Source organism: Equus asinus, chromosome 29 (assembly GCF_041296235.1).
Source record: "Equus asinus isolate D_3611 breed Donkey chromosome 29, EquAss-T2T_v2, whole genome shotgun sequence".
In the NCBI taxonomy this organism is placed as follows: Eukaryota; Metazoa; Chordata; class Mammalia; order Perissodactyla; family Equidae; genus Equus; species Equus asinus.
Genome location: NC_091818.1, coordinates 31,399,345 through 31,413,745, shown reverse-complemented (window position 1 = coordinate 31,413,745; position 14,401 = coordinate 31,399,345). Strand labels below are relative to the sequence as shown.

Sequence of the window (14,401 nt, the reverse complement as noted above, 5' to 3'; positions counted from 1 at the left end):
GTGGGGTGGTGATTTTTAATTAGGAAGATTCTTGATCCTTATCCCAAATGAACTGAATCAGAATCTCTTGGTATGGGACTTGGGAACCTGCATTTTAACCAATACCCACATGGGGGATCAGAATTGGCCACCTCAAGATGTGTCTCTTTTGCAGGAGGATTATTTGTGACTGGTTACTTTTAAGAAACTGCAGACAGGGGAGAAACTCTGAAAACCAAGTAGAAGTTACCCTTTGTGAGAGACATTTACATTTGTCAGGGAAATCTCCATTTGTAAAGATATCTCCCTCTCTGTACCAGGAAGAGGGGGATGACCTTATCTCTAGAAACTTTTATCAGTGTGGAAGGCAAGGACTTAAATCTGCATAATAACCTTACTCTTGTTTACTGTCCTTTTCTGGTAATCCCATAAGTGACTCCCCCTACCTCTAACATCTTTTGTCTTTATCTGAAGATGGTATTTAAGGTGGCAGCTTTGGCCGTTCTGGCAAGTTACCCAGTTTTCTTGGGTTTCTCCCATGTATACATGTTATAAAGCTTTGTCTGATTTTCTCCTGTTACTCTATCTCAAGTCAATTTAATTCACAGCCCAGCCAGAAGGACCTAGGGGGTAGAGGATTTGTCTTCCTCTCCTACACCTCGCATTGGTAATTCCTATGCCCACCAAAATGCAAAGAAGTCTAGTCTTTAACATTTTATATTAAAACAGCAGTTGTCTAGCTCACTTGGGGTTCCTGGGTCCCTTTCTGGGAGTCGATGAGATCAAAACTCTTCTGATTCTAATACTTTGATGTTACTTGCCTTTTTCACTCTTATTCTCTTACAAGCCTACAGTGGAGCTTTTCAGAGACCACATGCCATGTGATGACTTTGTTGCTCTGACAGCTCAAGGAAAGTGTGTTAGGCATTCTTGTGTCCTAAAAAAACTCCCACTTTTAATTTCTAATATGATAAATACTGAGAGATGTAACCAACACAAATAAAAGCACTTTGGAATCCTCAATAATGTTTAAGAATGTAAAGACATCCAAGACAAACAAAGGCTTAACCACCACTGTTCTCAATAGCGCCTAGTGATTGAGTCTATCCAGAGGGCATGTGCACAAAATGAACCTCTAATTCATTAATATACTGGGGAAACTTCTTCAATTAGAACTGCTTACTGTCAGTGGGGTACTCCTGTCGCCCTTTCATGTTCCATTGTCAAAAGAAAAGGATTAAAAACTCAGTACCCTTTTTCTAAAAGGTCACTATTCACCTGGATTAGAGTAAATATTCACTAAAAGGCATTCTGGTCAGTTTGAATGTGTTTGGTAATATTTAATGACAATAAACCACTAACAACTTCTGTTTAAATCCAGGTTACGAAGAAAACCTTTTCATTTCAATCCTTATTATTGAACATCTTTCCAGAATGCATCACTTCTTTTCTTAGAAGGTAAACAAAATATTCTTTAGTTTGTTTTTATTAATCCAAGGTCGGCCAGTGTTTTAGGATAAGCATTCAGAACTCCAATTCTTGTTCTGGAGCACAGGTGTTGAAGGCATGGATAGGTTGATGGTGTAGTGGCATAGGGCTGTGGTTTTGTTTTATTGTGTTTTTCTAAATAGAATAGCTTGCTTTCTTATAATTTCTCTGAAAAGCAATTTGAATTATAATAATAGTAACTTGATCTCCTTAGTATTTTTCTGTTATAAAATACATTCACATTAACATAACTCATAAAACTTACTATATGCCCAGTATATATCCCCTTTTACTGAGAGGTACATTGACACTCAGTGGAGTTCACCAAAGCTTTCAGTTAGTTGAGTACTGTACATTTTAAAATTAAAGTTAAAATTTAATTTAAATTTTAAAAACTGTACATTTTTAAAATTAAGCTTTTTCTCTAACTTCCTTTTATTAGTAATATTTAAAATTTATGAGGAATAGTTTTATAAATCATATTAAATGGTAAGGAAATATAGAAGTATACACCTTCTCCATCATTTTAGGACAAACATTAAGATTCTAACGTGTGTCTTTTTCCTCCAATACTTGTTTGTCTTTAATTTCGTTTTGGTTTTGGCTTGCTTTTGGAGAACAGTATCTTTCCCCATAAGTTCTCAAATAACGTTGAAGAAAAGTACTGTTGGATGGGCGAATCTACCTTTCTAGACTAAATTATTGCAGTATTATTGCCTTTATGAAGCAGTGCATACTACTTTCTTTTCACTAGAAGTTATATATCCTACAGTAGTTTATACTAAGAAGCATTTATGCTTTTATTAATGTTTTTCTTTCCAAGTGAATTTATAGAGGCGTCAAATTATTGATGCCCTCTCAAGCAAGGTTCAGACTGACCAGGTGACACTGATCCCTTACCTAGAGTGCTCTTCAGACAGAGTTGCTGATGGGAGAATGAAAATGGATCCTGAGTGAAAAGTGGCTCTACCACTGCTCTGCCGAAAGCACGGGAGAGAGATGTTATTTCCTTGGCACATTCTCTGCATCCTAAGCCCAAATAACACAAAGATACTGATCCAGATAAGAGCAAGCCATTTCACAGGCATGCACACTGGGACAGTTCAGCTTTGAAATGGCAACTTGATTCCTTGAGAAGCAGCCACCCTACAACCCACACAGCTTCTCCAACAGAGCGATGCATGGTAAGGGAAACATATTGCCTGTCTCAGTTTTCTAGATTGCAGCAATGACTGCTTGTCTACAGGATTTGAATCGGTGGGAGTTACATGCTCAAAGCAACAGTCCTTGATAGCACAGATTCCCTCCTCCAGGTGAATAGAAATGGTCAAAAATTGGCAGAAGGAAACAAAACGAGGCCTTTCTTTCTAGAAAGAAAAGAAAATACACACTTATTCTTTGTAGAAAGAAAATACATACTCCTCTGTCTTGGACAAGCTGCTGGAGAGGGCTTTAAGTTCAACGATGATGTAAACGACAGGTGAATGATTTGTTTGAATACACTTACAACCAGAATTGATCATCTATTACAGTAAACTGGATAGGAAAGTCAAATACTCATAGATGGAGAAGACAGCTATTCACACAGTGTGACTTCAGAAGTATTGAAAGACAATCGAACTCTAAAATGCTTACCCTAAGCGCCACCACGGTATCTGACATTCACACCATTGGACAAATCATACTTTCGATTAAGGAAGTATATCTCTAAGTGTTCGCCATGGAGCATTAATAGGTGTTATACTAAGAAAAAAAATACACACAGATAGATATGTTCATGATGTTCATAAATTTGGGAAAATCACAGGTATAAACAAATAGCTATCTTTACCGTAGAACTTACTTGTGCTTGGAAAAACTACAGTGTTATGAATCTCTAATAATGGACGTAAATAGGTAGCATTTTCCAAGCTTGATTGGCCATGGGACATTTTTTTTTCACAATGTGTCTTATTAGATCTGTTTTCCTCAGATTAGAAAATGTATCTTTCCCAGATGACCCCCAACAGTATGCAAATGTCGTAACTAGATGGACAGCTCATGGACTCATTAGCATTCATGAATACAAGAGCATGGAATCTTTTTCCATCAAAATAACTAGCTTCTGAGAACAGAAACTGGCGGCGACAAGGGTTTACATTTTGGTGCGATTGAAAGAGTATGGGTGGTACCTAGAGGGTGCTGGTTGTGGATGAGGAGTATTGCTGGGCAGGTCAACTCAAGTGCAGCACTCCCCAGTAAGAATGACTACAATTCCCAGAGTGAGGAGAGAATGCATAATGAGGGGTCCAGAGAGCATGAGTGAAATCACCAAACAGACTAAAATGGAAGTGAATAGGAAAAACAGTGGGAGTCTTCAAAGGCAATTTTTGTTCATGGAAATCTTTTACCCTTACCAGGAAAAAAATTCATGATTTCTTGTTTCCAGAGGCAGCCAGCCATTATAGCCATCCCTGCTTCTAAGTCCTCCAAATGTAATTCTTTCTGCAGTCAAATACAAATGAGTATCACTATAGTGTGCAAAATGGTGGAGACCTTCAGGAATACAAAGTTCATGCCTAACTTTCAATATATTGTGACTTTCCAATGCTCTGAAGTTTAACATCAACCACATTTGAACTCCTCCCTTCTACAGAAAATGAGTTAATTTCACTAATTTAAAATCATTACTCAAAACCACACAATTTTTTATTCTGTCTTTTGAATTTATTCTTATGATGAGAGTTTAAGATTCACCTTTAGGGAAAGCACCTATAATAGTTTCCCATGGATAGTCATTTCTACCGTAAAGTGAAGTTTTAGTCCAGACTCTGAATTCGTATGTAAACACCATTCTAATTTTAAAATTAAATTTCTCAAATATTTTAAATGATTAGGGATTCACGTGAACTTAAAAGCAATTTATCTACATTGCTCCTCATTATAACTGAATATAGTTCAAAAGAAAATGGTGACAGAGAGTTTATTGGGGGAGATGAGCACACCAGGTCAGCACCACAACTCCATGAAGACACCATCCACGTGTGGACCGTTACTTTGAATTGTATCCTTTTCCGACTGAAGAAAAACTGTGTCTTGTCATAGCAAGAGGGTTTTTTTCCTTCCTCCCACCTAAAGTCATGTTTTCCACCTTAATACTCACGTTCCATGAAATATTTTCATGTGAGGTTTCTACTGCCTGTCAAAAGGCGCAATCTGCCTGCTATATGATGTGCGAAGATATTTGTACCTTACCCACTGTTAATTACCATGACAGCCTGCAACTTTTTTTTTTAATTTAGTACAGCTCTTGGTGTCTAGTCTTAGGTTAAAAGTGCAGGCTGACATAACTCCTCTCTTCTTACATTTACTCCATGGTCTCTGGATGCTGACAGAAATATTTTTTATGCTGATAAGTCGGCTGTCCTGTTATCTGAAAGAGGAAAGAAGGCAAGCAAAAAGTTACAGAAATAAACATTTCCATGACTTCACCCATGCCTGTAGGAAAGTAATAATCCCACCTCTGAGGGGGTCTAAGTGATATTTTATTCCTACGTGATTTATTTTAAAATATTGAATTTGCCTGATGTTAAAAAAGTGTTGTTTTTCTATCACCACAATCAATGATGTGAGTAAGAATAGCTTGCCCTTTTAAATAAGTTCCTGATTAATCTCAAATCCTGTGTTTTCCACCTTGTTTTTCCTCTTTGCCTTTCGGTCTATCCCCCACCAACTAGGAAGTCATCTTTAAATAAGGCTGGTTTAGGATCATGAATCTGAGCAGAACCACAGGAATCGCTCAGGGTAGGTGTATCTGCAATGTTAGGTGTGGGCAACGCAGAGCCAGACTGGATTTTCATGCAATCTACAGGCAAGAAACAACTCCCAAATGAAGCCAAGGGACTTCTGTCCAAGCTGCTGGTCAGGTAGCAGAATTTTATGGCAGATTCTTAATAGCACGTGGCTGCTTTTAAACAGGGCACAACATTAGTGTCTTAGAGCAGACACACATTAACCATCAACATCTCCATACTGAAAGCTTTGCCAGTGTCATCACTAGAACATCGTTTCCAGAGCACACAACCAAAGGCACCTAGAAAGGTACCAAAATTTGTCCCAAAATAGGACACAACCAACATTACCTTTCAGACCATTGATACAAAAATACTGCTCCAATCAAAATAAAGAAAGAAATTACTTAATATCATTGCCCGTTTTAGGGAAGCAAAACACAGAGCCAGCACTTGCGGGCATTGTCTTCTCCTCTCCATTCCCCCTCCACTCGCTGACAACGCCTTCTTATCATGCCTTCTTATCTCAAATCATCATTGGCTCCAGGTCTTGGTTCCCATGCTTCTTTCTGTGCAGTGGCTCAGATCAGGATGTTTAGCTGGAAGAGCCCCAGCAGGAGTAAGGTGGAGCACATGAAGCACGTGTTATCCGTAGTATTCCTCAGGTACCACGGAGTTAACTGAGGTCCAGCGTGACCTGTGATGGATCTGAAGCCTTTCCTGGTGCCCCTCCAAGCTCAGGCTCTCAGGATCTGCCCCAAATTCTAGCACGGAAGCCAGTGAGGCCAGAACTGCTCACATCAAATTCTTATCCTCTTGCAAAACTCCCTTGCCCCACACCACACCTATAAAAAGGAAGTTTGTGAGAAGTCTCATATAGCGTTTCACCGGGAAAAGCATGAGACCTCTGACTTAAGGAGCAGAGGCGTAAGCCAAGAGGTCTTCTGCCTCATTCAAAATCCGCCAAATGCAAAACAGTCTTCCTTGCCAATATGTATTTCATCACGTTGTTAAGCCTCTGTACACTCGTGCTCTGAATGTTACAGAATTTTGAGTATTAATGTTAAAATAGTCTTCTCAATATGTAACTATCGTAGACACTATTCCTTGGGGAATTATAATCCCTATGAGGCTGAAACGAAGTCAAGTTTATTAATTTGTTATGGTTTTTAACCAGCATACTATGTTTTTAATTCTGTTTTTGAGGGAATTTTATAAGTCACTGCTGCTTTATTTTCTATGCCTGTGAGAAGTACCATCATTAGCTAATTTTAAAGACAAGTTAAATTGAGACAAAACTGTGTTAAGAAATAGGGCATTTGCTGTCACTTTGCAACTCTGATTTTTAACTGTAATACTTTCCCTACTCTTTGGAATCCTACATCCAGGAGATGGTGGTGGTGGAGGTGCCTGAAATACTGGATATCTCTAAGAATAGCAAGAAAATAATTAACATAAAATTCAGGAGAGTGGCTGCCCCTGGTGAGGCGACAGAGGAGAAGTAATGATACCAGAGAAGGGGAAGTAAGGGAATCAATGGTATTAGTAACGTCGGGTGGTGGGCTCACAGATGTCTATTTTATTACTGGGCTTTGTAACTTACAGAATATGTATTTATTTATTTAAAGGTATGCTTTTTTTCTTTTTTTGGTGAGGAAGATTGGCGCTGAGCTAATATCTGTTGGCAATATTCTCTTTTTTGTTTTTTTCTCCCCAAAACCCCAGTACATAGTTGTATATCCTAGACGTAAGTCTTTCTCATTCTTCTGTGTGGGATGCTGCCACAGCATGGCATGATGAGCAGTGTGTAGGTCTGCGCCCAGGATGTGAACCTGAGAACCCTGGGCCACCAAAGCGGAGCCCGCAAATTTGACCGCTACACCACCAGCCTGGCTCCCATAATATTTATTGAATATATTCTTCAGTATCAATTAAAACTGTGTGTCTGATATTTAAATAAGACTGTTAAAGCTTCTCCAAATTTATGCAGTTTATGTTAAAAAAAGGGATTTTGTTTATTAAAAGCACCACACCATACTCACATCCTATTATCATCCAAACATCAGAATAGTGAAATGCTCTATTTTAAGGAAACTTAAGGAAAAGAACGCCAAAGCCTAATACAGAAATTTTCCTGTTACAGCTGTTACTATTAACACATATTCTAACCTCAAGCTCACACATATACCATGATTATGGACCTCTTTCTGACTCACTCTCCTTCTCTAAAGTTAAAACCTTTCTCTGGAACTTCAGATTCTTTGAGTGAAAAGCCCTTTTGAATTTACTTATTTCTCAGCAGTCAGTGCCTTCTTGAAATCCCAGTGAATGTCCTTTGCCTCCTTCCAAGAGGAGAGGGTGGGACACTAGATTGTTGTTAAGATCTTCTGGCTCTAAAAATCTCCGATTCTGGGACAATCAAGGAAAGTGTTAGCTTTTCTTTCCAGCTTCATTGTTCTCAAAGCATCCAGTTCCTTCTCCACACAATCGAAGAAAAAGATGAATGTTTGGAATTAGGAATGACTTTGCCTCCAGACAATTCACTTTTTTTTTCTTTTTTTCTTGAGGAAGCCTGGCCCTGAGCTAACATCCCTGCCCATCTCCCTCTACTTTATATGTGGGGTGCCTGCCACAGCATGGCTTGACAAGCAGTGCCTAGGTCCCCACCCGGGATCCGAACCGGTGAACTCCGGGCCACCGAAGCAGAACGTGCAAACTTAACCACTGCTCCACGAGGCCGGCCCCCTGACTTTTCACTTTTTTACTCTCCAATGTGAATCACCAGCAGACCATCTCTATGTCCTCCCACCTCCCCAGTGCTCTCCCGCACCCTAGGTATACACACACACACACACACACACACACACACACAGTATATAGGGAGCCTGGCCTCACAGAGTCTCCAGCTTAGGTATGATCTTGCTTCTGAGGATGTGAGCCAGATACTCATTCCCTTGTCTAGATAATCACAGTAACATTTATTGATCCCTTTGCTCTGTCCTGTGCTGTGCACTTTACTTGGGTCACTGGGTAGTTAGTTCTTAGCCTTTGGGTTTTGGAGTCAGCTAGTGTTAGATTTGAATCTCAGCTTAGCCCTTGATTAGCTATGAGACCTTGAGCTAAAAGACTTCACATCTCTGAACCTCGATTTCCACGTGTGCAAAGTAGGGATTATGAAAATCTAAAATCTTAAAAATGTTTACAAAGAGCTGCTAGAATAGAGACTGGCACAGAGACCATCAATAAATGATAGCTATTTTTGTTACAGTGATGAGCATTATTGCCAGTCCCACTGCACTGGCCGATAGTCCTAAATTCTTGCTCCTAGGCTCCTCGCCCATGGCTCTTATACTTGATTTTCCTGCCTGCAGCCTCCCTTCTCCTGACCCTTGGGATCCTGGGCTTCTGTCTGATGCTCTTTACATAGGTGATCTCATTGAGTGCTGCAACCTGAGGCCCACCTTCCCTCTTATCTAAAAGCACATTATTTACTTCATTCACTTTGCTGTTTCTGACTTCTCTATACTTAAACCCTAATGAACCCTCCTATCTAGCAACCTCCCAGTAGTGTTCTGAAGACTCCAGATAAGACACTTTCGTATAACATATCACTTAATGCACACACAAATCCTATGAAGGTACAGGATCTCCACCGTTCTCAACATATAAACTCCATCCCTAGTCCCAAGGTAACTTCTTCAGTTCTCATCCCCTCCCAGTGGGATGGGGCACATACCACAGCTGCTAAGTCACACAGCCATGCCTAGCTGCAAGAGAGGCGGTGAAGTAGAATCTTTAACTGGGTGGCCATGAACTCTGCTAAATTATTAGTGTGAAAGAAAAGGAGACTGGGTCTTAAGAACAACCAGCAAGCTGCCAGACGGAGGTAACAGTATTTTCACTCTATATGAGGACACCGTGGCTCAGGGAAATTAAGAGTTCCCACAGCAAGAAACTAGAGGCTCCAAGAATTGAAGTCAGGTCTATCAGGCTCTGTCACTACTTCTGAAAGTACTGGTCGGTATTCCCTGGTTCCCCATGTTCATCGAGAGTGTAACTGCCTCCAGCACACTGTCAAGAGATTCATTTCAACAGAAGTCTCTGATTTTCCTCCTTATTCTAGCTAGAAGGTTGAAGCAAAGTCTTCCCTGCAGTTATTTTCGCTACAACATGATTTTTATATACCCTAGTATATTTTTATACACCTTAGTATACAAGTACCCCTCTTAATCTTTACTAAGTGATACAAGTTTGCCAACTACTCATACAGAAGAGTTCTTTAGGAACCAACGTTGCAAAGGCTGTGTTCCTTACATAGCACAAAATATTTAAAACCAGTATTTAACCAAGGTTTCTGAATAGCAATTTTAACTAGTTCCATGGTAAACACAGACATACACTATTAAAAAAGATCCTGAGGGGCTGGCCCCGTGGCCGAGTGGTTAAGTTCGCACGCTCTGCTGCAGGCGGCCTGGTGTTTTGTTGGTTCGAATCCTGGGCACGGACATGGCACTGCTCATCAAACCACGCTGATGCAGCGTCCCACATGCCACAACTAGAAGAACCCACAACGAAGAATATACAACTATGTACCAGGGGCCTTTGGGGATAAAAGGGAAAAAAAAAAAGATCCTGAAATGAAAACAAAGAAATTACCCATATTACTTAAAGGAAAAAAAAGTCAAGCTATTTAAATTATAAATTCAAGTCATCCTTTTAATGTTTGCTTCAAGTCCACGTTATTTTGTTTTTCAACACAGAAAGTTACCATTTGGTATCCTTCAGAGACACACATGCTTGGACTTACGGTTAATGACAGCTGTCCTGCTGACTTTTTTTGGGCTTAATTTCATTGTGTTTAACTTAGCTCTCAACACTGTATTTATTAGAGATCAATAATCACATTATTGTCTGCTAATAGATGCCTCTGACACTTAAGTAATTCTCTTAAAGATTTGGAAGGCATTTAATATTAGTTATTGCTGGCTGGCTAAAGGAGAGTGGTTATCACTTTGCACACGGAACCACCTAACTCTCCTCACAGGACGAATACTGTGTTAATCAGTCTAGCTATCTGCTGTAACAAATAATCCCTGCATCTCAGTGACTTAGGACAATACAAGTAAATTTTTCACTCACCTTTCCTCACAGTTAGGGTTGTTAGGAGGGCTCTGTTCCACATGGTCATTCAGATACAGCCCCTTTCTCTCCTGTGGCTCCATCCCCAGGTTCTAGGAATTCTCTCCATCCTGCCCACAGATGGAGAAAGAGTGGAGAACGGTGAGTGGGTGGGAGGTTTTCTTATAGGCCAGTTCTGGAAGGCAGATGTCACTTCTACCACATCCCACTGGCTGGCACTCAGTGCCAGGACCACACCCACCTGCAAGGAAGGCTGGGAAATGTAGTATAGCTATGGGTCCAGGAAGAGGAGCAAATGAGTTTAGTGAGCACCTAGCCACCAAATACCATTGAGTTTCCGTCACAAATACCAAAAGGAATTGCCAGACCAAAAAAACCCCAGGCAATTTAATTTAAAAGTTTTTTAAAATTAATGGTGATAGAATTTAACATTATGACTTTTTTATTTATACTAGCAAATCTAGCGAGAGTAATAGGTGTTCTAAATTCAAGACAACTTTTTACAAGGTATTTACAAATGGCTGTCTAAAGTCAAAATATTTTATAGTAGTAAAATATTCATAAAAAAATTTAACCTTTTTATATACATAGTTCAGCAGCATTAAGTACACTCACATTACTGGGCAACCATGACCACCATCCATCTCCAGAATTTTTTGTGAGGAAGATTAGCCATGATCTAACATCAGTTGCCAATCTTCATTTTTTTGCTTGAGGAAGATGGTCCCCGAGCTAATATCCATGCCAATCTTCCTCCATTTTGTATGTTGGATGCCACCATGGCATGGCTTGATGAGTGATGTATAGGTCTGTGCCTGGAATACAAACCGGAGAAACCCAGGCCACTGAAGCGGAGCATGCGAACCCAACCAATATGCCACCGGGACAGCCGCTGCAGAATTTTTTCATCTTCCCAAATTGAAGCTCTGTCCCCATTAAACACTAACTCTCCATTTCCCTCCTACCAGCCCCTGGTAACCACTATTCTACTTCCTGTCTCTGTGAATTGGACTACCCTAGGCCCCTCATATAAGTGAAATCATACAATATTTTGTGTTTGGCTGATTTCACTTAGCATAATGTCTTCAAGCTTCATCCAACTTGCAGCATTATCAGAATTTCGTTCCTCTTTAAGGCTAAATAATATTCCATTGCATGAATAGATCACATTTTGTTTACCCCTTCATCCATCAATGGACACTTGAGTTCTTTTCACCTTTTGGGTGTTGTGAATAACGCTGCTACGAATATGGGTGTACAAATACCTGTTCAAGTGTGTTCTTTCACTTCTTTTGGGTATATACCTAGAAGCGGAATTGCTGGATCATACAGTAATTCTGTATTTAATTATTTCAGGAATTGCTCTACTTTTTTCCACAGTAGCTGCATAGTCATAACGTTTTTAAAGACAAACTTGTAATTGGCTTCTACAAAAGATTGTAGTGATTCATTTATAAAGGAACAGTCCCCACTAAAAGGCCCCCTAAATTAGGGGATTATGTGTTTTCAATTTAGCTCTTTAAGACCTAGAATAGTTTTAATTTCATTTTTTCCTTTGCCTCTAAGTCAAGTAATAAAATATAATGAACAGTTAGCTGTATTCTCTGGGAGATATAAAGAACAGGAATTTGATAGAAAGATGTGTATTGAAGGCTCTGTTTTAGCCCTCTTGTGACACTGGTATCCAATAGATATCCTAGAAATGATGGCATTAGTTTATCACACCATGACTAAAACTTTAACCAAGAAAATCTCTGCAGTACCGTGAATTTTAACTTCCAATTAACAATTACAACCTGACAGCAACACCATTTACGAATTGATATCATCAGCTGTGCTTTTTTTCTGCTGCTCATCTGATAATTACCCGGATGACTTGATATTTTGTCCTCTCCAGATGTTTTTCTACAATTTTTGCGTAAATATTTAAAACAACTAACTAGGCTGATGAAAAACTGAGTGCTTTCCACAAGTTTAACCCAAACAGTGAGAGGGTTTTGATGTTTGGTTTTGATTTCATTCTTTCTGCCAATTTAGTGTTTCTGAGTATAGAGACTGTCAAAATTCAAAGACCCTATAAAAATGAAAAGCAGGTACTGTGGAAATGAGAGTGCATTTGAACTAAACCCTTAACTGAGAGACTCATTTGGAAGCCTTTGGTTCCTTAATAATGTGATTTTTAACTTGGCTATTTCATCATAGACATATGACAGTGCATTGACATTCTGGGTTTCAAAAAAATCTCCAAGCTAAGCTTTTCCAGGAAGAAATGCTGAAAAATGAAGTTGGACACAAGCCTTGATGCCAGATTATCATTTCTGATGGCAGAACATCATAAAAGACCCCTTTCATCCATTCTTGTCTGCCTATCCTCAGGGTTAGTAGATGTGGGGGCCAGTACTGAAGAAAGTTTAATTATTTTAAAATAGGACAGTATTTGCTACTTATCTATCAGTAGTACTTATATCACTTAGGATGTGAAATGAAATTACAGTATATACTCAAATGCTATATGCCACCAATGTTTTGCACTGTTGTACACTGAATTTGCATGAATTTCTCTCCCCTAGTGTGAACACACGTGCTCACCATAGTTTGATAAAGTTCCTGAAATAAAACTCCTGCATATTAATTTGAGGTTTCTTTGACGCTGCTTCTTTCAGAGAAATAAAATCTAGACTAGTTTCTCTTTAACACTATCTTCATTTTGAAGGAGTAAAGCCATAGAAAAAGAGCCTGCTTGTGAAATCCATCACAAATCTTGCACAATGGGTGTAATGTGGGCGGTGGAGAATTTAGTAACTTTCATAAAGAAAAACTGAAGTCATTTCTTAACATGAATCTTGTGTATAATTTCATGTCTAGCAGCACGGACTAGTAAAATACAGAACATTATAAATAATGGACTTCTAGGTCTCTCCTTAACAACCATTGTCAGGTACACATTTATATGGCTTCATGGCTGCAGCACAGGCCATCAAAGTGGTAGCCAGCACTGAAATCACTCCGGAAGCCTTCCTTGATCCATCTGTTCATTATACAATCTCGGTATGAGCCCCACTTATTCCTAGCAATATTCAACTCTCTCAATACTCCTCCCTCTGGAGTTCTAAACCTCTACATTTATTCTTGTCTCACGCACCCCTGGGCCCTATTTTCAACCCCTTCCCTCTTCCTTAGATTTAAGTAGCCACCATGCTTAAGGACAGCTGTCTTTTCTCCCTGCTTATCCCTTACCAACCAACTTCTCATTCTTCTACTCTCCTTAAAAATCAAAACACACACACACACACACACACACAAAAACCTTTATTTCCTTTTCTTCTCTTTTTCTGAATTAAAAATATTAATGTATTTCCTAGCCTCCTATCAAAGTGCCCCACTCTCTACCACAAAGGTGTGATGAGTTGGGTTCTAGTCCTGGCCTTGCCCAAGGCACTTCTCCTTCCGAGTCTGTTTTCTTGCCCGTAATTGGAAGCGAAATTGATCCTATCACATGTAGGCTGTTCTAAAAATTAAGCAAGATAACATATACAGAGTACCTACAGTAGCAGGGTTGGCCTCAGGAAACATTTATTATTTTTATTATTAAATGTTTACCTTCCTTTCAAAAGACACCTGGAGGTTCTTCCATCTGAGTACACTTCCTTTTTTTTCTCAGAATTCAGGATGAAATCAATTGAATATAGTGTAATACTAAAAGGTATTACTCTGTATTGTGACAAGTGCTCCCAGCACCATGTTTTGAGACAGACTCGCCCATATTCACCAAGCCAATCTGTCGCATGAGGTGCTGGAGCCAGTTCAAGTGCTCCAGGAGACTCTTATTTTAGCGATGAGAAACCTCAGGCCCAGTGGCATGAAACAACGGAGGACTAACCCAAAGTTGTCTATGTTCAGGATGGTGAGCCAAAATCTGTTTCTGACAACAAATGACGGGGCACCCCTCCGATTTGTTAGTTTGGAGAAAACTAAAATAGCTACTCAAGTCTCCATGTTCCAGGCGTTTCTACGGAGAACTGGGA

At 39.5% G+C, this 14,401-nt stretch overlaps 1 protein-coding gene across 1 annotated transcript in view; it reads right to left on the bottom strand.

Annotated features, from left to right (window-relative positions):
- Nucleotides 1–4,416: 4,416 nt before the first annotated feature.
- The window catches only part of RSU1 (Ras suppressor protein 1), a 308,922-nt gene continuing 298,937 nt past the window's right edge, over nt 4,417–14,401 (bottom strand). Inside the window, exons 10-11 of the transcript XR_011499323.1 lie at nt 10,377–10,486; nt 4,417–4,879 (exon numbers count right to left, since the gene is read on the bottom strand). The gene's annotated coding sequence lies outside the window, so the exon portion shown is untranslated. The remainder of the gene's footprint in view (nt 4,880–10,376; nt 10,487–14,401) is intronic.